Source organism: Pongo pygmaeus, chromosome 5 (genome assembly GCF_028885625.2).
Source record: "Pongo pygmaeus isolate AG05252 chromosome 5, NHGRI_mPonPyg2-v2.0_pri, whole genome shotgun sequence".
Taxonomy (NCBI): Eukaryota; Metazoa; Chordata; class Mammalia; order Primates; family Hominidae; genus Pongo; species Pongo pygmaeus.
The window spans coordinates 26881395-26908035 of NC_072378.2; the positions used below are offsets into that span (position 1 = coordinate 26881395).

A 26641-nucleotide genomic window follows, 5' to 3' on the forward strand; every position below is an offset into this window, starting at 1 on the left:
GGTGTGTGTGCATGGATGTGTGTGTATCCATGTATTGTGTACACAGTATGCAAGCATGTGTGTGTGTCGATATATGTGCAGATAGACATGCTCACACATCTGCATGCATGTGTGTACATGTGTATGTGTTTTCCCTAGAAAACTACCCAAATAGTCATGACTCAACAGCCCCAGTAGGTAAAGGAAGAGATCTGATCTTTATGTCAAGTTCAAATTTTAGAGTGTCACATGGAGCTCAGCATCTTAACTTTGAGACTGAGACTGTGTTGCCTGGGATGAGGCATAAAACTGTGTATGTCCTCATATGGAGGTAGGGAAAGAATGTATCCTACTGAATAAGATTAAAATGACACTGGGAGACCAAAACATATTTTTCGTATTATTAAATCCCGGAGATTAGCCACATTCATATTACGGAGTTTAGAGAGAACTAACTGATAAACTTATGTGGCTGTCTCTTAATGAGCTTTGTTATTATTATGATTTTTCCCTGTCTGCTTATGCATTATTATGATATCTATATTATGATTTTGTTATGCCAAGTAATGACATCTCAGGGATCTGTGAGGCAGTACCTCATTTGGTATTCTAACCACATTTGACAGGTACAAAAATGTACACACCTTAGTCTATTTTGTGTTGCTAAAAGGAACACCTGAGACTGGGTAATTTATAAAGAAAAAATGGTTTATTTGGCTCACAGTTCTGCAGACCGTACATGAAGCTTGGCACCGGCATCTACATCTGGTGAGGGCCTGGAGACTACTTCCATTCATGGCAGAAGTTGAAAGGGAGCTAGTTTGTGCAGAGGTCACATGGCAAGAGAGGAGGCAAGTTGGGGGAGAGGTGCCAAGCTCTTTTTAACAACCAGCTCTAACAGCTAATAGAGTGAGAACACACTCACCCCAGAAGGAGGGCATTCATCTATTCATGACCAAAATGCCTTCTACTAGGTCCCACCTCTAACATTAGGGATCAAATTTCAGCATGAGGTTTGAAGCGGGTATTCGAACCATAGCAGTGCATAATATAAAGAAGCCACTTGGCATTTCCTATTGGGGTGGCCAGACCCAACACCAGGCCGTGGGGGCTACGAAGTCCGGCAGAGTCAAAGGAATGAGACAAGACAAGTTTAAGAGTGCATAAAGTGGGTCCAAGGGGCCAAAGCTAGTGTGGAGGCTGCAAAGGCCCTGAGCTCTGGAAGCCCACACTATCTATTGGTGATCAAACAAAGAAGCAGGTGGTGAGGATGTGGGGGTTGAAAGGAAGCAGCGCATCAAGCGCATGAACTATAGCTGTGACGGTTTAGCATTTCCTTTGCAGCATACGGAACATGTTCTCCTACTTGAGATAATGGGGAGCATGTTCTTCTAGTTTAAGATACAATCGTTTTATGAGCCTGGGAGTGCTAGAAGCAAGGAGCCAGCAAGTCTAGACACATTCCAGAGGCCAGGAGGGGTTTTATACCCTGAGCCCTGGATTCCATCCAAGCCATGAGGGGCTGTATGCCCTGGGCTTAGATTGTGGTGTGGCAGGGCAGCCTTCCGCCCTTTAGCACAGAGTTTGGTGTTCCAAAGGCCACGAAGGGTTTTAGACCCTGGACCCAGGACATGTTCCAAGACTCTTTTACATTATGTCAGACATGCAAGCCCTGCCTCAGCTTTTCTCCCAACATTTCCGATTTCTGAGTATGAGTGCAAATGAGATGTAATTTCTGTTTAGAAATGGCAAATAAAATAAAAAGTATGTATTCTATGAATAAACCATGAATTTCCTGTGCCCCAATTATTCTCATAGAATAATGTCTTGTTCTGGCCTATAGCTCCCGCTTGTCTGCTTTCAACAAATTATCACATGAAGACTGTACAAAACCAGAGCAGAAAGCAGATAATCACTGCTCTATTGTCCACAGTTTTCTATTTGCATTGAGGTATATATCTGCAGATGCAAATGTATATATATATATATTTTTTTATCATTTTGGGTCTGTATTTGAGCTTAAATGGAGGTGTGCAGCAAAGTAGAAAGTAGTTGTGTTGCAAAAATTTCCCCTCAAAGATCTAAGCCAAGACCTGAAAAGAGTCTGGAGAGGCTGTAGCACGAAGGAGAGGTTTTTTAAGAGAAGCATATTGGCTTGGAATATGAAAATGGAGAGAAGGGACTTCCCTAAATTAAGAAAGAAACAATTCACCCAAACAAGGAGGAAAAGATGAACATCTCAAGTACCTATGAGCATTTTTACATGCAGACCCCTTACTGACATTGGCCGAGACAGATGACAAGAGATCAACAAGGAGAGAGTTCGTTAGAAAAAGATACTGCTAACATTAGAGAAACACAGCATCAATCACCCATGGCATGGATGCTGTTGAGCTTCCACCTGAAAAACAAACAACAACAACGACAAACCTGGCGGGTAGAAATAGGAACAGCTTTAGCATTACATCCCTCCCTCTTTTTCCTGGGACCTGCATTGGGCCCCATAATCCTGGCATGAACCTAAGTGAATAAGACAGCAAAGGGCTGAAGTTTACCACTACCTTCAGGATTAGGACTCAGAGCCAGGAATTTCTTTAGACTACATAACCAGTCTATGCATATGTGAGGTTTTGGACTGTAGTTCACACTGGCTGCACTTCCTTATGGAAACGGTGACTACTAGATGGAGGATAGTAATGAAAGATACCACACATCCATACTAAATGTCATAACAGCAAAAACCATAAGATAGTTACCGACAATGAGTCATGCAACTCAGAGGGAAAAACTAGTATGCTACATTCCTCCATGCTACATTCTTTCAAATAAGAATGAAAGAATCAAGAATGGGCCTTGAAGAATGGAGATGAGGAGAAATAATGGATGTGTGGACCAGGCACTGGAGTGGGAATTCCTAGATAAGGAAAGGTATATGGTCTGTTTAATTAAGGGGCTTTAAAATACTTGTTAAGAAAAAAAAAAGCAAGTAGTGCTTTCCAGTAACAAAGTCTACTGCAAATATGAAGGTGAAAATGTAAACAACTTTGAGCCTGTTATGGTGAAATTTTGTCCCGCCCCACCTGTCATCAAATTCATGTCAAAACCCTAACTCCCAATAGGTGTTCTTATAAGAAAAGATGGAAATACGTGTAGAGAGAGAGACCGTGGGAGAATATAGCAAGAAGGTAAGTGACCATCTGCGAGCTAAGGAGAGAGGCCTCAGGAGAAACCAAAGCTAACAACCCTTCTAGCCTCCAGAACTGAGAAAATTTTCTGTTGGTTAAGCCACTCAGTCTGTGATATTTATTATGGCAGCCCTAGCAAACTAGTACAGAGCGGAAGAGTTACAGTATCAAAATAAAATATTTAGGAAGATACATTTATAAGAATCCGGAAGTTTGAGAGTATAGGAACCGGACCAGACACGACAGTTTGTCCTGTCAGCTCCTGAGGTCAGGGATGGCTCAATTTCCTCTGAATCCTCAAAGCCTTCAGGTAGCACAGTACCTGAAATGGAATGTCTCCTCGAGAATTATGTGGTGGGTCTGGGCACCGCACTTTGAGAACTAATGATTTAAGGTGTTTGTAGGGATGTTAGGGATAAAGGGCCAAGGATGCCTTGGAAATCTAGAACATAAATGCCGGGTACATGGCAGGTGGTGAATTGAAGTTTGTTGAATGGACCAACGAATCTAAAATTCTATAGCTATTTGCTTAACAAATGAGTGTGGTGGTGTGGAGAGGAAAAGGGGAGATTACACGATCCAGAGGGAGAAAGAGCGCAGCACACTTTTTGGAAAACAAAATCTGCTTTCAAGATCTGGTTTTGCCCGTTATCAGCTGTGGATTTAGTTCTGCTGCTCCTCAGTTTCATCAGTAAGATGGGGATAATGATGTATAGATTTATGGCTAAATAAATAAATAAATAAATTGGACTAAATGAAATTATGGGAATAAAATCTTTAATAGGGTTTTTGGAGCATAGAGGTGAAGAAAACATGAAGACTCATCATAAAATCAGTTGGTGATATTTTGAGGGGACTATCTCAGGTGACGTAAGTGGAAATGCAAATTTAAATTAAGACAGGTAAGTGTAAACTGCAGGCATGTTTGGGAGCTTTTCATTCATTCAACTACCATTTAGTGAGAGCCCGCTATTCCAACTAAGGAAACTGTGGACAGTAATTATTGCCTAATATATCTGAGGGGACGAAGATCCAGATCAATAGAAAATGAGGTCAGGCATAATTGTTCAGTACACTATGGCTTCCGACTGTGAGGTTCTTCCGATGGGCTAAAAAGGAGCCTACGCGTGCCTATTGGAAATAATCTTGGAGAACTAGCGACCTTGGGCGAAGAAAACTGAAGTCCCAAAATAACCCGCCTGGGGAAAGAAATTAGGAAATTCCTGTGGAATCTGGCGGGCGGCCGCACTTCGTCGCCCTCTTAGCGCAGTGGGCAGCGCGTCAGTCTCATAATCTGAAGGTCCTGAGTTCGAGCCTCAGAGAGGGCAACTTTTGCAAGGAAAGCTTACTTTCCTGGTACTTGTTACAGCTGTAACCCACATTCCCTTTACAGCTGGGGTATAATTCCTTCTTTTCTGAAATATCAAGCAAGTGGAATCTTGTCGGGCCCAGAGCTTTCCCACAGTAACTGTCTGTGTGGGTGCTCCTTTGACACGCGCTCCCGGCTCCGCGCAGTGGCTGTTTCTGGATGAGTCTGGAGACTCGGCTTGCAGTCCTGTGCTGGCTCCACCTTGGCAGGGGTGGAGCTCAGGAATGTTGAGTGGTCCCGAAAAACCAGGTGGAACACAAGACTTCAAGTCCGGAAAAAAACCCCACATGCCTCAAATAGCCAATAGCGGGGTGAGGGCTGGGGTTAGCAGAATTTGTAACCCGCTCACTTGGGAGGCAGCGGCCTGCAGGGTCCGCGTCCGCATTCTCCGGCTTTGCTCCTTTCTTCCCTCTGGGTGGGCAACAGTCGCTTCCCAGTTGATCACCTCAGAGCTGTACGCCTGGGTGCAGATGTCGAATACATTGATCTTTTTATTTTTATCTGTTTTTATTTTTATGGTACACAGACGACAGGGAATCATTGGGCATCTTTGAAGTATAATAAATCGGATCTGTTTTTCCCCAAATGGTTCCCATGGCAGGGGCTGGCGATACCTTGACCGACATCCAACAGACTGTATGTAGGCGATGAGGAAAAACCAAGGAGCGACGAGGGGCGGGAACTCCGAGCAGGTGCTCAAAGACGAAGAAAATCTGTGCTGGGCTGGGGTGGTCACTTTCTTCTCAGAGACGCAGAGTGCTACACGGCGTGTGGGAGGGTGGGCTCCCGCTCCCTGTTACAGGAGCCCCTTGGAACTGGGGATTCAACCTAGGAAACAAGGAAAGCCGATGACGCGAACCTAGAGAAGCTAATAAGAGAAGCTAGAAGCATGAACGAGAGAATTTTGGGGAACAGATCCGGGCTTGGAGAGGAGATTGCGAAGCGCCAGTCAGCCGAAGGAAGGTTCTGATACCCAGCGGAATTTATAGAAAATGAATTCGGAAAGAGAGAAAGAAGGAGAGTGGTGGGCAGTCTGGCCTTAACGAGGCGTTATATCCGCCTGCCAAGGATCCCATCGTCACTGGTCCTGAATCTATATTTCATCTGTAACGCCAGTCCCGAACAATAGCCTCAGAAATCCTTCAAACTCATGTGCCACACACAGAACCCGAGACAGTTTTTTCTCTTTTGTTATAGAGGCTCCTTGAGATAGAAATGGATATACAAACATGTCTCAGCAGAAAGTACTGAAAAGCAATCCCACCCCATCCATTCTCAGAGCCTAAAATCAAGCTAGTCAGAGGAAGGGATTTACAAAGCAGGACTGCACTGTGGGACAATCCCTGCATTTTGGCTCTCCCTCACATCCTCTTCAAATTGAGCCCAAGCCCCACATTCTGAGGATGATACTCTGGACATGAGGGGGCTCTGAAAAAGGGCTGTTCCCTCCGCAAACTCAGAGTGATGCACACAGCCTGGAGGAAATGAGAAAATTATCACAAGTCTTTCAGATTCACACATGCCGTGTTCCCTTTGTTTTAAGGCCACGAAGGTCAAGTAAGGACCCAAATAACTACCAAACATCTCAGAGAACGCTTTGGGCAAGAGTGCGGAGGCAATCAATTGCCTTGCTCCCATTACAGTTTGTAGTTACTAATTTCACGGAAGAGAGCACGTCACACCTGGGGCAAGACACAGTAGGAACTGCCAGATTAATTAGCACAGACATCCCGGAATGTTCTGCGGCTCTTGTATTTTAAGGAAGTTATGATTACTGACTGACTGTTGATGAGTCAACAGTTGATGAAGAGGAGGTTTTGGGGCTGGCCATTCCAGACTCCATGTTCACACCACGGCACCACCATTCCCTAGGGTGTCTAGACATGTATACTGGCAAAAACCATGTATATAGAGAAAATGATTTATTTATATGTGAGAGCACTTTTAAGTTTAAAACTTTCAATAAAGACTTTTTTTTTTTTTTTTTTTTTTTTTTTTGAGAGTGCAGTGGTGCGATGTCGGTTCACTGTAACCTCCACCTTCCAGGTTCAAGCGGTTCTCCTGCCTCAGCCTCCCGAGTAGCTGGGATTACAGGCGTGCACTACCACGCCCAGCTAATTTTGTATTTTTAGTAGAGACGGGGTTTCGCCATCTTGGCCAGGCTGGTCTCAAACTCCTGGCCTCCAGTGATTTTCCCCCACCCCCGCCTCGGCCTCCCACCGAGCCTGGCCTAATAAAGCACTTTTTTAAAGTTTTATCATTTTAATTAAATATTTCAGACTTTAGATAGGACCGGGAATGAGATAATTTTTGTTCGTTTTTCCAGGTTGCTGAACAAAATAATTACCAGAAAGAAATCAACATTTAGCTTTAATTTTTGATGCTACAAGACCCCTCTGGAGACAGTGTTCACGCAGTAACTGGGGAGTGTTGTTGAGGCTCCTGCTTCCTCACCCAGTCCCCTCCAACAATGCTGTTGGTCCATTATGCTTCCCACTGTCCCTAGTCCATCTCATCCATGAATAGGCCATCAGCTCCCCCAGACCAGCAGCGGTGGGCTTTCCTTTGAAATCTGGAGGGTCTGGAGGGCTGCACAAACTTCCCTTGACTTAGTTATCTCAGAGCATTGTGATGGAAAAGAAACATCCCATGCAAGTGGACAACACTAGGTTGTGAACTGGAAGGAAGATTGGAAAGGAGAGATACCCATTACACATTTCACTTTCTTGAACTCAGCAGCAGAGATAAGGATGAAATCAATAGCTTGAGAGAACTAGGAAATTTTAGGGCCGTGTTTGCATGTGTGTATGTACTTGTTAACAAATTGGTAATAGATCATAAATATGATCTAATATTAACTTTTTTTTCTGATTGTCACCCATACAAAAAAAATTTCTCTTAATGGCTGATTATAAATAATAAAGCAAAATCTACAGATTTTTATGTTTTTTAAGACTCTGTTCATCCATAAAAGGTCCCTGGTCTTTCTTTTATGGATATTATTTTTTAAAATTGATAGACATTATTTTTTAGAGAAGTTCTGGGTTTAAAGAAAAATTGATCAGAGTAGATAGAATTTCCATAAGCTCCATCACTCTCCCTCTCTTAAAATTTTCCCTATTATTGACATCTTGCATCAGTATGGTACACTTGTTACAACTGGTAAACCAGTAATTATTAATACATTATTGTTAACTGAAGTCCGCAGTTTACATTACAGTTTGCTCTTTGTGTTATACATACTGGTTTTTTTTTTTTTTAACAAATGTATAATGACATATATTTACCATTATAGTATCATAAAGAGTTAATGCCATTAATTGTTGAAGGAACTGGGCCTTTTATCCTTAGAAACACCTCTATGTTGTATTTATTTCATTGTATCTATTTCCTGCCCCTTGACATGTTTCTTAATCTACTCTATTTCTTGTAGACTGGTAGTTACAAGTAGAGGCTCACTTAGATTCAGCTTCAAATCTTTTAACAAGACAATCTGATGGGTGGGTTTGTGCACTTTCCATTGCTTCGCTTTATGAGGTACATAATATCTGGTTCTCCAACTTTTAGTCACCAGTATTAGCACTAATGTGTGGTTCAGCTGCCATTCATAAATACGTGTGTATATAACTCGTATACTTATGTGAATGTATATATTTATGTGTTGATAAATAAAATGATACACAAAAATTAGAAAATAACATTGAAAGAATGAACATAAAAGTAAACAAGAAGAGATTAATTCTCGAATGCACAGTTTAGAAAAGAATCAAAAGTATATCTTCAAACTCCTTAGAATATAATGAAAATGGGGACTTATAATGACATATTTCTAAGGATTCTGTAGAAACTGCTTTCTAATTTTAAAGTATACCTTTTAATACCCAAGTTACAAAACATTAGAATAAATCAGTGCATTAAATATAAGAAGTAAGAAGAAGAAGAAGAGGAAGAGGAGGAGGAGGAGGAGGAGGAGGAGGAGGAGGAGGAGGAGGAGGAGGAGGAGGAGGAGGAGGAGGAGGAGGAGGAGGAGGAGGAGGAGGAGGAGGAGGAGGAGGAGGAGGAGGAGGAGGAGGAGGAGGAGGAGGAGGAGGAGGAGGAGGAGAAGAGGAGGAAGAAGAAGAAGAAGAAGAAGAAGAAGAAGAAGAAGAAGCATCAGCAGCCCGAAAAAAACAAAACAAAACAAAACAAAAAAACAGAAAATAGAATGGTGAAGGAAACACAGGAATTAACTAGAAAATTGCAAAATCTGATTGGTCATTTGAAAAAAAAGTGTAAAATGGTCAGTCAAATGTTAAAAAGTAATAATAATAAGAGGATATGGAGAAAGCACAAAGAAAAACCAAAAACATTAGTGAATGCTATTATTAAGATTTGAGAAATGTGGCAGGATAATGTTTTTAAGTATTGCTCTGTGTTTGATCTCCCTGTTTCCTTATCTGTTCAAGGCAGTAACCGTATTTTACAGAACTTTAACTCTACATTTGGGGATGAAGTGAGTTGAACACAGTGTACATAGACAGCGTTTCGGTACTCAGGAAGCTCCCACTCTAGGGGAGAGAAAAACAAACCAATAACTTAAAGACATACTTTCTGGAGGAGACGATATTTGTGAAGATGTAGTAGGAACTGAGAGATCGTGTGGGCATCACTTCTAGCTGTACTTGTCTAAAGACGGGAAATTTGCATTGAGACCTGAGTAGCTAGAAGTGCCAAACCTGTGGCAGGAGTGGAAAAGAAGGGAGGGTGGAAGCAGGGGCAACAAGACTCTTATATGGGGAGCAGTAAAACACGTGCTCCAGGGAGGGGGCAGGTTCCTCTGATCTTCTCCCAGGTAAAAAGCACCGACGTTGCCAACAGGAGAAAGAACGGGGTATACAAACCAAGAGACATAAACCAGCCAAGGAACTGGAGAATGCGGGCGTCGATCCCGCTACCTCTCGCATGCTAAGCGAGCGCTCTACCGCCTGAGCTAATTCCCCACTGGGGCCACGCCGCACCCCACCTATTTTCCTGGTTATCAGGAGCCTGCCGGTACTTTGGGTCGCCAAACCCCTGGCAGGACAAGATTGAGGGCGGAGCTTCTCAGATACTGCCTTGGGCAAAGTTCTATGAGCCTGAGAGTGTGAAGAATAGGGATTTCCAAAATAGGTCATGAGGGAGACCTCTCTCCCCACTTCCCAATTTCGCCTTCTTCATCTCTCGGAAGTAGAGAGCACGTTCCAGTTGGAGAAGCACCACCCGGAGCTGCCTGGCTTGCGGGCACAGCTATTCCAGCCCACTCTAGAGTTGTGATCCTCACCTGCTCCCCGCAGGCAAGGCCGCCCGGAAGTAGTGGGGCAGCTTCTCCCAGCCCCAGAACTTCACGCCATACGCGCCGCATCTTCAATAGCACTTTCCTCCTGTAGGACTCCGAAAGTGATGGAGAACCTTGGAAGAGTTGAGAAAGAGAAAGCTTGAGAATTTTCATCTCAATCTGTGGATTCATTCCTGAAGCACTTCTTCAGCACCAGGCACAGTGGATGAGGCCAGTGATCCACATAGAAAGTGCCACAACAATAACAAGTAATAGTACTGTGCAATTGTCGTCTAGGCCCTATTTTAGATGCTGTACACATATTAATAGTCATGCAGGTAAAATGCCTAGAAATAGCTTATAATCTTCATTTTTTATATGAAAAATTATGGAAAATTGTCACCACAGAGCTCAGGGATCTCTCAGCCAAAAGGAAAAACAGATGCAGGCTATACAGTGTCTGCTGTGTAGGTGCTTCTCCTGCCATTTCCCTTCCCTGTCACCTTCCTCCCCCTTTCTCTTGCTCCATTGGGCACCACACTTGCCCTTCTTCTGCCTGTCTAGTTCTTCAATTCCCAGGCCCACAGAAGAAGCCTTCCCCTGTAGCCCAGGGGAGGCTACATTAGCTCCACTGCCTTGGAGTTGTAGTGGATTCCGAATCTGCTTTCCACCTGTGAAGAATTCTCATTTAAGACAGGAACATAGTCATTTTACTCTGAGTATAACTAGCATCGAGTAGGATTTTTGCCTAATGAAAATTTGCTGAATGGAGAAAGGCTATGCAGATAATTTAGACGCCTCAAAGGAGAGAGTGGCTTCAGATCAGTAAAGACTGAAGAAAGGATTAGAAGCTAGGGTCTAACAAACCCATAGAAATGTTTTTGCCTGGAAAGGAAATGTGGTTGGGGAAGAGTGGAGGGGCACTACTTTCAGAGTGATTAGTGGGTGGAGGCATGGCCTTCATGGAACTGCAGGTGGTTTGGGGCAGCTTCAGGTCCCTCCTTCACGGTCCCAGTTTATTAGGAGTGCACATCCTGAGAATGAAAGAGGCTGCTCCTATGGGACAAAAATTCAACAACATGTTTATTATTTACGACATTCATTTTTGAGATCATTTATGAATAAGAAAATAAAATAGAAAAACATGTAATCAATAACATTGTCTTTCTATTACGATTAACAAAGGGCAATGCTGAGAAGTCAAATGGTGTCAGAGAGAGATTTGAGTGATGGGAAAGAAAGAAGGATGGAAAGAGGGGCACGTCCCAGGGACCTACAAGAGCTTCCTGGAGTCATCTATCCAAAGACCACTCTCTCCAGCATTCTGAGCTCTGCTTGGGCCAGTTGAGCTAGTCAACATATGTGTTGTTAATACAGAGCCTCATGTAGTTTCTTTAAATAGGGGATAGTGTTGCAATTTCAAAAATACATTTTTTTACATTTTGGCTCATCTTGGAAATTAGAGGAAGACCTAGGTCCCAATTTATTTTGAGCACATTTTTGTCAGAACGAGCTTTCAGAGAGATGAATAGAAGGAATAAAGGTCACTTTTCTTAGTGAGAGTGTATCCGACCACTAGAGTTAATATGCTAGCTCCCACCTTCACTTATACTCCTTCCTTACCTCTCTTACCTACACAGGAGAGAGGTAAGGAAGGAGTATAAGTGCAGGTGGGAACCTGGCCAATTCTCAGGTAATCTGACAGAAGACACGTTTTCATCCTCTACCTGACCATGTGTTGTCAATGTGAATAAAAGCAAAAGGTTGGCACATTCAAGTCTCCTGCTTTTGCCTCCTGACACTATTTCCAGGCTGCTTCTCGTATTTTGTACCCAAAAGGCTAAAGTTTCATTTCCCCACGAAAATACATTGTATTAACTTCGAGCTGAAGCCCCAAAACCTATATTGGCGAAACTCGTTTGTGACTAATCGCTTCCTTTTTCGCTTTTGCATGGAATACTATGTATCATTTCCTTAAAAAAAAAAAAAAAAAAAAAAAAGATGTACATAACAAGATGACACTGAGTTAAACAAAGAGCGGTAAGTCCGCTGAAAGTATTTACCACATACCATTGGTAGCCTAGGGATTAAAGGAAGCTGGAGAATGCAGGCGTCGATCCTGCTACCCCTTGCATGCTAAGCAAGCGCTCTACCGCTTGAGCTAATTCCCCCACATCACGTTTGTCTTTTCTGCCTGTTTTTATAACCGGGACACAAATATCGTTCCATGTCCCACTTAAGTTTCCAGGTTTTCAAACACCTCCGGGAACTTCCCTACCAAGGCGAAGCCAGGAACGAAGTTTCTGGGAGACAGCCTCAGACCTGGAAGGCAGTGACCATCCTCTGCTTTTTCAATCTGAGTCGGGATCCTGAGAAAGAGAGAAAAGATCTCATTAGGAAAGCTCTAGTTCTAATCTGATTTCACTCTCCCATTAGATGAAAGAGAAGGAAGTAGCGTCCCTAATTAGCAGTTACCTCAAATGCTCTGTTGAATGCATCACTTTTTAAGAACACAAACCTGGAAATAAGCCCAAGTATCTTTTCATCGATTGATCCTTCAAGTAACTTATCTAATATCTGTATTACTAATTGTTTCTCCGTTCAGGGGAGTTGAGATCTGTTGTTACCTATTAATCCTTGATAGGTTTAATTTGCATTTTTGTACTGATGAATGTTGTTGAACATCTTTTAGTGTGCCTATTGGCCATATAAGCATCTTATTCTGTGAAATGCCTGCTCAAGTTTTTTGCCCTTATCCTTACTGAGTGTTTGTATCACTGAGTTCTAAAATGTGTTTTATATTCTCCATAAAAGTCCTTTGTTATATGTGTACCTATAACACATATGTTTTATAACAACTATGTGGGCATATAACATATATTAAATTTCAAGTCTATGTCTTGCCTTTTCATTTTCTTAATATTGTCTTTCAAAGAAACAGCATTTTAATATTTTATGAAATTCAGTGTATCTTTTTTTGTAAGGGCTCATGCTTTTCTGGCCCCTTCTGAAAAAGCTTTGCCTACGTCAAATATGTGCAGACTTCTTTTCTTCTACAAGTTTGATATCTTTAATGTTAAGCTTTACGTATATAAACCATTTTGATTTAATTGTTGTATAGGATGTGAAGTAAGGGTAGGGAATCATTTTCTCCATACTCAGTTGCCTGGGACCATTTGTTTAAAAAACTCATTAAATAACATTTTACCTCTGTCATAAATCAGTTGACCACATACGTTGGTCTATTTCTGGACTATCTATTCTATTCCATCAATCTGTGTAAGTATCCTTGAGACAATACCACATTATTTTGATTACCTTAGCTTTATAATAAGTCTTGACATCACTTGGTGTAAGTCCTCTAACTTTGTTTTTCTTTTCCTAATTATTTAGGTTACTCTAGGTCCTTCAGAATAAGCTTGTCAATTTCTGTAACAACAAACAAACAAACAAACAAACAAAACAAAACAAAACAGAATCTCCTGCTGGGATATTTGTTGGGATTGTAGTAAATCTATAGACCAACTCAGAGGAAAAAAAAATGATATCTTAATAATATTACATTTTTCAATCTGTAAATATGGCAAACAACACCAATTATTCAGGTTTTCCTGAGTCTTTCTCAGCCATCTTTTGTAGATTTCTAGGTACAAGTCTTGTGCACGTTGACAAGTTTATCTCTAAATATTTCATTTGTTTTAAACCTATTGAAAATGGTAATTTAATTTTCCATTTTTGTTGATGCTAGTACATAGAAATACAATTAATTTTTGTATATTGTAATCTGTGACATAGCTGCATTTACTTATAATGCTTATTTTTGTAGATGCATTAGGATTTTTTGTGTATCTGATCATGTTGTTTGCAAATGAATATATTTTTCTTATTCTAAAGTGAGTATGCCATTTATTCTTCATTCATGCGTTCCTTACTTTCTGGCACTAGCTAGGACTTTCAGTAAAATGTAGAAGTAGTAAGAACAGATATTTTGCACTTTTCTCCAATATTAAAGGGTACATATTTATTCTTCCACTATTAACTATGTTGCTAGTTGTAGGAATTTCTTAAATGCCCATTATTCATCTGAGGAATTTTCCTTCTATTCTTAGTTTACTGAGATATTTTTTAAACACCACGAATGAATGGCAAATTTGGTCCAATATTTCTTCTGCATCTAGTGAGATGATTACATGTATTTTTTGTTTTGTTAATGTGGTATATTACATTTACTTGACTTTTCAATGCTTAACTAATTTTTTATTCCCGAGGCAATCTCCCCTAACTCGTGGTGCATTATGCTTTATAGATAATGCTGGATTCAATTTGTTAATATTTTAATTCAGTATCTGTTGGTAAATGTGTCAGAGAAGGGTCTCCAAGTGTGGGACGCGCCGCTTTCACAGCTCAAAGAAATATGGTGAGCACAGTGCTCTCTTCTAAGTGACGGGAGCTTTGAGATGCAACAGTGAGTCTTTACTTTGGAGGAAATGTCTCAGAATTTCACAGATCCTAAAAACTTTCATTCACGAACCAGGTCGATGAATGGTTTCTGTGTTTCTCTCCCACCCTCTGGAGCAGGCGGGGCTTAACAAAATCTATAACTTACTTGACACTTTCTTGCTCATTGAAGATTTAAATGATACTATCAATACAGTGTACTAATGTTTTGCTGATAGTCTAGACAGTTCAATTCTCTTTGGAGTAGATTATGAAAAATCAGGGGACTTGATATACCTCTGGAGTAAGAACATAAATGCATACTTTTGTCTATTCCATGTGAATATGAACTGTTTCTGTTCTTTCTTCCTGATAGCAATAGAAAAAAAAAATGCATCCCCCAAATCAAAGACTGCATGCCAAAGACCATGCAATTTTTGCTTCTATGTTCATATTGTTTATAACATGATTAATTTATTAACTTTACATTCCAATTCTATTTTCTTATGTATTCAAGTAAAAAGTGTTAATTATGAGAAATTCTGCACTATGGCACTGCTAATATTGCAAACTATATCCCAGACTTCGTTTTACCGACAGAAGAAAGAATACCCTCATCAATTTGTCATGTCTTCGGAAGAAGGGACATGGGTTTGTAGTGGAATTCATGACTTTTTCTGCCTGAATATTAATTAGCAGAAGCATGTTCCATTTCTTTATATAGACCCACTCTTAGAACCAAGGTGAACTGAGTGAAAAAGATACTTGCCTTTATATTTCTCTTATCGAACTAACCATTCTTGAATCTACCTTTATCACTTTTCTCCCAGGACCTCTTAGTGGAAGAAACTGTGAAAATGGCTGGTGTCACTTCAGACTCAAAAGGAAAAGTGGCACATCATGTTCAGAATCCGATTAAATAGAGTATCAGTAATTATTACCTCTGCTTAAAGGATTCAGAGCTGAGTTTGTTCAGCTACCCTGCCCTGACTAATGGCATCATGCAGGTGTACTTAGAAGTAAATTTAAAACTCTTCCTTACGTTAGGATCACAGATCTCCTAGGGTAATTGCAGGAGTGATTGGGAAAGAGCAGTCTACTCTGAGGAGGTCAGATGGAGACCAAGTGAATCCTGTAGAATAGAAGTAGTGTCATATGACAAAAATGCAAATCCAACACTACTACGTCTTGGATTTCTTCTTTGTTTCCTTGATTAATTTTCTTGCTTCACTCCAAAAATCATAGCATAGGGCAAATTATTGTTCTACTTATTGCTTTCCACTTTACTCATCTTTCATCTGGTGTCTGTGTGATTATGTCTCCATTAGAGACTGAGACCTGTTACTACCTATTACATCCCTTCATTCCAGGATGTGGAACTAATTAGATAAGTTTCAGATCGTTGAATTCAGTGGTTATTTTAGAGGTAATTAGATAGTTAAATTTAACACTTTTAGCTCCACATAATGATGGAGTGCAAATATCTATTTATTTATAAATATCCATAGGCAGAGATCGGAATCAACATTTAGAAGACCCACTCCCTCAAAAAAAAGACGACCAAGAAAACAAACTGATTCTACTACCTTGGATTTATTAAACTTGCTGAGCAAAGAGCCCCACCTCTATGGAGCCCCAGTACCGACTAAAACAAGGGTGAGTCAGAGACCAGAATTTAAAGGGTTTGGGGACTGGAGCTACTCATAGGACAGTTTTAGGGGGAAAGTTAGTAAGGTCCTTCTCAGGAGGGACTGGACAGAATTTCTTTTCTTTTTCTTTTTCTTTTTTTTTTTTTTTTTTTTTTTTGAGACGGAGTCCCGGCTGGAGTGCAGTGGCGCGATCTCGGCTCACTGCAAGCTCCGCCTCCCGGGTTCACGCCATTCTCCTGCCTCAGCCTCCCGAGTAGCTGGGACTACAGGCGCCCGCCACCACGCCCGGCTAATTTTTTTTGTATTTTTAGTAGAGACGGAGTTTCACCGTGTTAGCCAGGATGGTCTCGATCTCCTGACCTTGTGATCCGCCCGCCTCGGCCTCCGAAAGTGCTGGGATTACAGACGTGAGCCACCGCGCACGGCCAGAATTTCTAAACTAGGCGAATCATAGGTTTATTCAGTGGAACTTAGCTGCTGGAACATGAAGATCTGCGCAGAGTTGCTGGATCCGTTTGGCTTTGGTCTTATCTTGGATCATCGGGTCTGAGTAAGCTGGTGTTAAAACAATTTGAGCTTAGTGTGGCATGGCAGGGTTTGTAGACTTGTCCTGTGCTGTAAGTCACAGGGCTTTTGCAACTTCTCTGTTTGTTCATTTCTCAATTTGCCCTCTTTCCTCTCCAACAGGACTGCCCAAGAGATCAACTTACAGTATAGCTACTGGAACCTAGCTCTGAAAAGGCCCTCTGCAAATCTAGAACACTTGTTTTCTTTCCAAATAAGAAAGTTGACGAGCAAAACGACGTGTCTAACGTCACACATTGAGCTAAAGACAGATGGGATCTGACATGCGTTTGTCAGTAACAGTGCTAGCACAAATACAACTCTTGTTAAAATCGTAGGGATTTTATGTCGTGAGACACTCAGGACTCAGCTGATGTCGGTGTTCAGTTGTGCGTGGTTTTGGATTTGCGCCTCGCCCTTGGGCAAGTGCAGAATCCTGGGGTTATACAAAGCGCATCACAGTTAACCCCTTTGTCCCAGTCCGCAGAATGAGAGCTCAGAGCCCGGCCATGGGAGGCTCGGTTATATAGGCAGGAAAATCAAGGAACCCAGGTATGAGCAGGGGCGTTTGTGGCGCGGAGAGAGCTCCTATCCCTGCCGTCCATCTACGTCTCAGGCTTGGCCCCCTGGCGTGCAGAAAACCGCATCTCCCGAAATCCCAGAAAGTAAACGTCGCCCAGGTACGTGCTCTCTTGTCATTCTCCGGGATGTAAAAGACTCAGGGTCTCTTCACGGATCACTGAAACCGCCTCCTCCGAGGCCTCCAGGGTGACTAAAGAGAGGGTGGGTGTTCTGTGTTCTCCCGCCGGTGTGTCCCTCTTCACGTGCAGCCGCTTGTGTCAGTGCCCACTAGGGTCTCGGGAGTTTTTATAGGCACAGGATGGGGGCGTGGCGGGGCAGGGTGGTCTTGGGAAATGCAACATTTCGGCGCGGAGGAAGGAGTGCGCGTCCTCACCTAGGTCCGTGGGCACAGGCCCGGGGGTGGAGCCTTGCTCCCCTCCCCTATGAATACCGCGGTTAGTGCTCTGCTTTATGGCCGCGGCAATCTCAGACACTTCCGGAGCGTGTTTTTTTCTTGTTCCTTTCGCTCCCGTTTTCGGGCTCCAGCTTTCAAACCAGACAAAAGATGTGTGTTTTTCCCCGATTGTCTCCCAGCCTTCTTTCCTTTTCGCCTCTACTGAAGGCTGTGTCCACAATTAAGCTCTCGGGAGGAGGAGGCCTCCAGCTGCCTCAAGGAAGGGCATTTCTCGCAGTGCAAAGTGCGGAAGAGGGGAGCCATACCGAGTGAAGTATTAACCGGAGTCGGTTTGCACAGAGGCGGCAATGGATAGAATTTCAGAAATGAGGCGGAAAGACAGGCCAGCCCCGCGAAAGATGGATTAGAGAGAGGTGAGAATCTAGTTCAAAAGCCGGGAGAAGGAACAGGACATTAGCACAATAGTCTAGGCAGAGAGGTGGACCATCTGTAATACGGCAAGGGGGTTGGTTGAGACTTCCTTTATTCAGTTATTCGAAACGTATCTATTGAGCTATTTATTAGTCCCTGGGTACTGTGGGTGTTCCTGCGTATTCAACCACCCTTGTCGACGCTACAGGATGCGGCCCCATTACCCAGGACCCAAAGAACTTCCAAAAATGAATCCCGAGGAACAGCTGTTTCTCTACTGGAGAAGTGGGCAGCCAGGCGGAAACACGCAGGGAAATAGTTCTCTTTGGGACAGAAGGCATCAACCTCGTAAGACCCAGCGATCAGCAGAGCTCCCGGAGAGTGTTTCTTAAGCTAAAGGTCACGAGTCGGGCTTCAAAGTTGTCTTGTCGTGCGTAAAATACCAATGGACTTATACCTGTTTCATCGAGAAGAAATACAATGCGAACACAAAGACTGTAATGGAACGTATTTCTCTAAAGTGTCCTTTTCACATAGAAATATGAGAGTGTTTTCCTGAGTTTGCTAAAAATGGGGTGGGGTAGGGATCAAATACTCACTTTTGGGAAACATGGGCGAATACAGTGGGAATCGTGCTAGAAGTTACGAGCAGAGGAGCCTGGGTGGGGACTTATACTGGCCTTGACGGCCCGTGGAAAGGAACTGGCGGTAATTCCTTCCGTTTTCCGTCAATTTCTTCACGGGTCGCTCAGAAGCTACCGAAGCAAAGTAGAAAGGAGTGATAGGGACAGGCCACAGTACCGGCGGACGGTGATGGCGTTGCGTTTAAAAGGGTGGTCACTAAAACCCCTTGTCATGAAACACTGAAGCAGGTGACATTTGAACTTTCCTTCCGCAGCGTTGTATTTTAACCGAAATTTCAGGGTTAGAAGAAATTTGCCGAGGAACCTAAAGAAGTTAGCAAAGATCGTAGGTTCTTTCCAGCTCCGAGAACTTCAGAAAAGTTTCTTTGGTGATTGGAATAACGTTCGCCTTTAAACTTCTCAAGAGGGGTAGGGCCCCCTGCTGCCGGCGGGGCCGGTTAGCTCAGTCGGTTAGAGCGTGGTGCTAATAACGCCAAGGTCGCGGGTTCGATCCCCGTACGGGCCACGGGCTCCTTTAACGTTTATTTCACAGCAACAATTGGTGCAGCCATATCAAAACTCCCAAGAGAACAAGAAAGTAAATGTGTATGAACCCAGTAATCTACCCAGACTTTTAATGCTTGTTTCACAGTAACAACTGTGTGCAGTGATACAGAAAGTCACAAGGGAACACGAAACTAAATGTATATGTACCCAGTAATCTTCATGGGACGTAGTCCGCTGAATCGTAAGGTTGCGTTTGCAGTTTAGTGTTCCTGCAAGAGCAGATGATGAAAAGAGCTGAGATTCCAGAAGGAAATTGAAATCCGGGAGGAATGTGAAAAACAGAGGCGAAAACACGGAAATAAGGACCTGGGTTTTTCATTCTTTTACGATTTCCAAAGTATACAAATCTTTCTCTGTCGTGACTAACTCCTGACATGGGCTTTCCTAACTGTGCATCTGCTTACTTCCCGCAGACCTGTCCTTGGCTTGTGCAGGGTAAGTAAAGCCTCTCAAGAATTCCCATTTTTCGTTTCTATTTCCTCTCTTTTAGCTTCTCACACTCAACTCTAGAGATACTGGACTTAAGGAAATGTCCCCATAGAACGCTGAGCCTTTCATCTCCTCTTTGCTCGTCTCACGGCTCTGTTAGACACGAAACCATCTTCTGGAAAATGTCTTCCCTGACACCTCTCCTAGTTTTCTGAGTTTGGGTTGCTTTCCTCCTAGCACTCACGGAGATCCAGGTACACATTTGTTTCAGCGGCATTCACCATGTTGGGATTGTCTGTTGCTTGGCCATCTTCTCCATGAGATCATAAGCTTCTTGGGGGTAGGATGCTTATTGCTAAATACTTTTAAAAGTCTGCATGAGCCAATGAAGAGTGAAGGATAGGTGTGCAGGCATGATGGAAAGAAAGAGTGTCTTGTGGTCCAAATGGGCTTCACGGGTCTGTAGAATCCATGCTATCTCAACATAGTGCATTTTGGTCAGATGAACAATAGGCTACACTATCTGCTGATTGGTTCCATTTCACTGAACGTACCTCTAAGGCTCTGAGTGGCTCTATATGCCCCTAGGATTGGATAGTGGTAAAGGACAGAGCATGCGCAATAGATCCAAAGTCAGGAAAGGTCTGCAATGTTTAACTTTGCTGAGGCTGAGAGACAGGAATGAACCCTCTTCCGCGATGGGAATTTCCACTCCACTGATCCATAGTAAATAAAACAGTGAGCCAATGCACCTCAAACCTGTATTTTCTATTACATTAATGTGATTGGTTTTGACATTTTCAAAATTCAAGTGATCAGAATGATATAGAACTAATGTTTACAAAACTTTAATTTAGGAAATCCTTAGCTGTAAGCAGACATACATACACAGAATAAAGAGAGTGATATGCCCTTTGCTTCAGTGTCATTTATAACACTGAGGTAATAATACTTGGGGAAGCTGAAAAACTATATTGACCGACTTACGTAAAAATTAAGAAACATTCAGTATAATTTCTAGCACATAGTGCTGAAATCCTCCTTGTATGTGGAATATTGTTCACCTTTAAGGAAAATGCTTTCAAGGTCTGAGGAGGGATATTAACGCATTTCTGTTGCTACTGGCTGTTTTGCTCATTTAGTTGTAGCAACAAGCTTCTGTGAACATAAAAATGAAACAACGCTTAAAAAAATAAAATAGATGGTGGAAGAACACAATAGGGATGCATAGTAAGGTATGATTTTCTAGGCAAAAATTGAGTTGTGCAAAAGAATGTAGTAAAGGATTTGTGCCTGATTCTTTTTTTGTATTCCCTTTGAAGCTTATTTAGCTTATATTCCAAGGCCTCAATCGTCATCCTTCTCCCAACAAGACTGTTTCTCTGTACCACGAACATTCTGGTCAGATTCTCTGCTTAAGCATCTTGACCTCTTGAGCACTCATCTTTGTACTGAGACCCCGATATATGCCCCAATGATGCCCTTCCATAGGAAGGTTTCTTGTTTTGCCCAAAGAGCAATCAATTTTTCAAGCAATTTAGAGCTCTTTCCTCACCCAGGGTCTATGTGAAACCTTAGAGGGAAGCCTGTTCTTTCCAGGAAAAGAATCCTGGTGGGTTCTAACCTCGACCTGTAAATCCACTAAGCAAGCTCCTACTGAACACCTATGTTGCAAGCTCAGTCCAAGAGGTCAGCACTCCGCAGGGGGAAGGCAACCAAAGCAATAGGTAATGCTTACTGAGCAGTTCTTATTGATCAGATCCCTCTCTAGGTGCTGGGATCCAGCCAGAGAATCCCACAGTCCTCATTTCCCACGTGAAGAAAGATGATTGAAGGAAGGAGCAGGAGTGGGGAGTGGGGAGGTGGTGGAGGGTGGGTAAAGGATGTCTTCAAGGTGACAACTTCTCAGATTCCACTCCTAAAAGCTTCTGAATGGGCCATCTCCACACTCCCAAGTCCCTTACTGCCTATGGATTCCTTCCCAGTAGACATTGTCACATAACATCTTATGTATTTTTCTTGTTTGCTTCTGATCTGTTTCTCCTTACCCCTATCAACTAGAAAGTAGTTTCATAAAGGTGAAGAATATATGTGTTTTTTCACTGTTGAACGGCTGTACCCCGAACAGTCTCTTAACAAGATATGTGCTCCAGAAATACATGTAGGATAAAAGAATAAATGATTTCACCCAGTCACCTCATAATTACAATTGGGTAACCTTGAGAGCAGGAAGCTCGACGAAAAATTTCCCATTTCTTCCATCAGCTAGTGAGAAAGACCAACTATATGATATAGCTTGCAGTTTCTTCTGTAATCTGTATCCCTTTGCCACTCATTTTACTCAAACCACTGATAAGCCAAAAAAAAAAAAAAAACAAGAAAAAACAAAAAACCTAAATCACTTTTCCATTCTAAGCTAATGTTGAGTCAGTCTTCAAACTGTTATCTCATAGCATTTGCATTTCATTATTTAGTGCACCCATTTTGTTTCCCTCAACTGAAATAGCAGCAAAAACTGTATCCTCTCTGATGTTCAAACTCAAAACCTTCAGATTATGAGATTGATGTGTGGCCTGCTGCAGAAAGAGGGCAGTTATCACCCAAGAGTTGACATCCCCCATGCTATTTTCCCAAGCACTGCTGCTTTATCAGTTCCTAACTTTCAAAGAACACAATCAACGGTGCTTGGAAATCACTCTTTATCAGCCAGTCGTGCACCCAAAGAATTGTATCCTCAGGACGGGTGGAATCTACCCATTTCTAGTATTCACCTAACGAGACGACCATCTTGAGGCAAGAGGCCAAGAACAATTGTACCTGTTTTGCTGACTTTTTCCCTCTTGTGGCCCAGTGATCTGACTTCTCCCTCCTTCAGAGATCTTAGTCACTCTTACACCTCCTCTGGTCTCCTTTTTTGAAAAGACACACAGGACATGTTCAGTCCATAATAGTTCACAGACTGACCAACTGAACGAATGAAGGAATGAAAAAATAGTCTTTAAAGGTGTCTCCTGTCCATACTACTGTGTACTTACTCTCTGTCTCCACTTGCATCTACATGACTGGAGACAATCCTGCTACAAAAAGCGTAAAGCAAATCTTGTATGCCATTAATTATACTAAGAGATTTATTGAATTTACTTCATATAGTCCAATAGAGTTTCACCAACAAAACTATGTGTCCTAATCTGCACTTTCTAGAAGTAATGGAACCTCAGATAAGTTTCGTTTTGTTTCCAAGGTGCCAGAGCTGCTAAGTCTCAAAGCTTGAACTGAGAAGATGTTCTAGATTTTAAAACGTGATTCTTTCTCTGCTCCAGTTCACAATCTTACTCCCTACTCCTCTCCACAGCACCCCATTCATTCACACACCAAATATCTCATTCCCCAAATCCCCTTCACTTACCTTTTGGGCTTTGTTTCCAAGTCAACTTTTGACACATTTTTCTCCTTCAAACACCACATCCAGTGATTTGTCAAATAGTAAACATTATTCCTGCACAACACTTTTGAATCTGTCAATTCCTTTCCACTGATTCAGTACACATTCACAGGGAAGATGCTCTGTGCCAGACACTGTAGTAAGTTCAGGAGATTCTAAAGATTCAAGCAGCCCAGACCTCAGGAGAAGGCAGGACAAATATGGAGAAGGGAAGATCCACGTCCAGTTTTACAATTTCAGTCTCCGTGTCATGTCATTTACAGCTAAATAACCCTTTCAAAAATGTCAGTTTCAATATATCACTCTTTTGCACTCTGAACATTCCTGATTTCCTAGTGATAACACGATCTTGTTTTTCTTTTAATTTTTTTCTCTTCTTTCTACCCAAATTGTGATTTTGCTTTAGAAAGTTGATTGATTAGATCCGTTGCTGTATGGATGTTGTTCAGTTCTCAAATGTGTTTACTGATTTATTGTCTACTGGATCTATCAGTTACTGAGAGGGGAGTGTTAACGTCTGCAAATGTAATTGGATTTTTCTATTTTTATCTGGATTATCCAATTTTGCTTATGAGTTTTGAAGCCCTGTGTCCTTATATGCATTTGGGACATTATTTCTCTGGTGTGTTGACACCTCTAATTATGTAACAGCCCCCTTTATCCCTGGAAGTTTTCTACAATTTAAAATCTGGTTTGTCTGATTTGAATATATCCACCACAGCTTTCTTTGAGTAATGCCCAAATGACATATCTTTTCCCATTCTTTACTTTCAATATGCTATATAACTTTTAATCTCACATATAAGTATATTACTAGTGACTTTCCTATAGTCAGCATATTCATTTATAATACATTCTGACAATTTCCGGTTTTCAATTCATTGTTTTAGATCATTTACATTTAATGTTTTTATAAATAAGTTTTTAGATAGATCTATTGTTTTTCTTTTTGAGATGGAGTCTTGCTCTTGTCACCCAGGCTGGAGTGCAATGGTGCAATCTCCCCTCACTGCAACCTCTGCCTCCCAGGTTCAAGTGATTCTCCTGTCTCAGCCTCCCAAGTAGCCCGGATTACAGGCACCCGGCTCCAAGCCTGGCTAATTTTTTGTATTTTTGGTAGAGACAGGGTTTCACCATGCTGGCCAGGCTGGTCTCAAACTCCTGACCTCAGGTGATCCACCCGCCTCGGCCTCCCAAAGTGCTGGGATTACAGGCGTGAGACCCCGGGCCCAGCCGATAGATCTACTTTTTAATAATTTATTAATCATTTGTTCCTCTTGTCTTAATTCTTCCATGTTCTTCTTCCTAGTTTATTTTGGTTTATTTAAATCTGGTTCCTAAGTGGTCTAGGGATCACCATATACATATATAACCTTTCACAGTATACGTAGAATCAATATTTTACCATTCAAGTTGAATATAGAAACTTCATCAGCAGTTAGGCCCTTTACCTTTACCCTTTTATGTTATGTATGTAGTACATCTAGATACAATGACAACTGCATCAGATAAAGTTACAACTTTTGCTTTCAATCATGAACATACCTTAAGGAACTCAAGAGAAGAATAATAGTCTGTAATGTCTACCCAGACATTTTCTATTTCTGCTTTCGTTCCTGCACTGATGGTGTCGTGTTTCCTTCTGGTATCATTTTTCTCATCTTAAATCTTTGCTAATTCTTGTCCAGCAGTTCTACTAGCAATGAATTCTCTCAGTTTACCTTCCTGTGAGAATGTATTTATTTACCTTTAGTCTGAAAGATATTTTTGCTCCACATAGCATTCTGGGTTGACAGGTCTTTTCTTTTGGTATTTAGTAAATGTTCCTCTTGGGCCCCTATGGTTTCTGATGAGAAGTCCACAGTCATTCAAGTGGCAGTTTCCCTTTTATTTTCATCTGGCTGCCTTCAAGATTTTTATGGTTTTCCTTAGTTTTCAGCAGTTTGATTATGATGTGTCTGGGTATGGATTTCTTTGGGTTTAACCTGCTTGACATTTATTGAACTTCTAAAGTCTTTTGATAAATTTGATATGTTTTCAGCCATTAATTCTTCAAAGTTTTCTTTCTGGGGGACCTCTTTCTCTTCTTCCTGCAGGATCACAATGATGTGTTAGATTTTTCTTATTTTTCTGTTTGTCGCGGAGGCTCTGTTCATTTGCAAAAACACTCCTTTTTCTCTATTGTTCAGGTTAGGTTGGTATTTTTGTTCTGTTTTCGAGTTCATTGACTTTATTCTGAGTGTCTCAATTTTGTTATTGAAATAACCCATTGAAGCTTTTTTCTCCTAATAGTTTCGATGAATACATTTTTTAATTTTTAAGTTTAAAATCAGTGTTTAGAGCTTCCAGATACTTGCTAAGACTTCCCAACTTTCCATTCACTTCAAGAGTGTTATCCCTTCATTCATGGAGCATTGTTATAATAACTGTTTAAAAGTATGTGTCAGATGATTGTAACATCTGTGTCTTCTCAGTATTGTTATTCCAGGATTCTCTTTGCCAAGTGAATTAAGATTGTCCTGGTTCTTCATATGCTGAATATTTTGGGGTTGTACTTTGCATTATGTGATGAGACACTGTGTCTTGTTGAAATCTTAAGGATAATATTGCTATTTTTGTTTTTGCAGGCACATGATTGCCTTGTGTTCAAGTTCCAATAACCAGCCAGCCTTGTGTGTTGTAGTTTCAAAGTCAAGTCTATTTTCAGAGCCTTAACACTGCTATTCAGAGACTCTGGAGTGTGTGCAACCCAGTGGCCAGTGAGGACTGGAAAGTAGGCTCTCACTTAGTTCGATTCTCAGACTCTTTTTAGATAAGTTGTCTTTGATCAGAGCCACTTATTCACAGCTCACAGGCGCATCCAGGAGTTCACATACAACTTGACAGGTTTGCTCTCTACAGTGTCTTTCCTGGTTACTTGGCAACTCCTAGTTTTGGTCTCCTGATCAGAAAGCTGGGGCTGTATTTACCTGAGTGGCTCCGCCCTGCACTTTCCATAATTATGCTGCATTTAGGACCAAGCTGCAGGAGGAAACAGGGCGAATAAGCGCAACTGGATATGTCCCTTTGTATCACAGCTCCTCAAAGAAACAGAAAACTAATTACACATCGATAGATCTATACTATACCACACACCAGTAGAATCTTAGTCAAGCCCGTATTGTTGCTGCCCTTACATAATGAGCCAAAGAAGTGTCCTGGCTGCTACTGAGATCAGTGTCTAACATATTGTTTTCTGAGATCAGTGTCTAATACATATTTTTTTCCACTGTAACCTGAAGACCTGAGGTCCGACTAGTGAAACCTGGAGAATGTGGGCATCAATCCCACTACCTCTCACATGCTAAGCGAGCACTCGACCACTTGAGCTACTTCTTCATCTCACAGCATCTTTTTTCATCCTTAGTGGGCAGTCTAGAACACACGCGACTTCAAGGCCTTCACCGCGAAAGCAGGGCTCCACCAAGAACAGATCTTCTCATTGATGGCCCAGGGCAAGAGTTCAGTGGGTACTTATTCTCTGTGAGGAAGGAGGAGAAAAGGGAACAAGGAGAAAGTCACAAAGGGAAAACTCTGGTGTTGCCAAAATGTCAAGTTTCACACATTCCGAGACGGAAAATGACATGACCCACGGAAGGACCCTGCCCAGCTAATGTGTCACAGATATCTCAGGATGCTTAAACGATTTTTTTAAAAGAAAAGGGATGGCGTTGCCAC

At 41.8% G+C, this 26641-nt stretch overlaps 2 long non-coding RNA genes and 3 other non-coding genes across 5 annotated transcripts in view; 2 read left to right on the plus strand and 3 right to left on the minus strand.

The window, feature by feature from the left end:
- The first annotated feature begins 4419 nt into the window (after positions 1-4419).
- Positions 4420-4492, plus strand: TRNAM-CAU (transfer RNA methionine (anticodon CAU)). Its single transcript has one exon. It is a non-coding gene; the product is annotated as a tRNA-Met (tRNA).
- A 2289-nt stretch (positions 4493-6781) lies between these two features.
- LOC134739698 (uncharacterized) lies at positions 6782-19334 on the minus strand. The gene is made up of 4 exons (XR_010126610.1): positions 18463-19334; positions 12105-12195; positions 9833-9960; positions 6782-7210 (listed from the first exon to the last, which is right to left on the minus strand). It is a non-coding gene; the product is annotated as an uncharacterized LOC134739698 (long non-coding RNA).
- On the minus strand, positions 9440-9512 carry TRNAA-AGC (transfer RNA alanine (anticodon AGC)). Its single transcript has one exon. It is a non-coding gene; the product is annotated as a tRNA-Ala (tRNA).
- On the plus strand, positions 18939-19012 carry TRNAI-AAU (transfer RNA isoleucine (anticodon AAU)). The gene has a single exon. It is a non-coding gene; the product is annotated as a tRNA-Ile (tRNA).
- A 2965-nt stretch (positions 19335-22299) lies between the features above and the next one.
- Positions 22300-26641, minus strand: part of LOC129038081 (uncharacterized) — a 36315-nt gene continuing 31973 nt past the window's right edge. The window contains exons 4-5 of the long non-coding RNA XR_010126612.1: positions 22889-26444; positions 22300-22391 (exon numbers count right to left, since the gene is read on the minus strand). This is a non-coding gene — a long non-coding RNA (uncharacterized LOC129038081). The remainder of the gene's footprint in view (positions 22392-22888; positions 26445-26641) is intronic.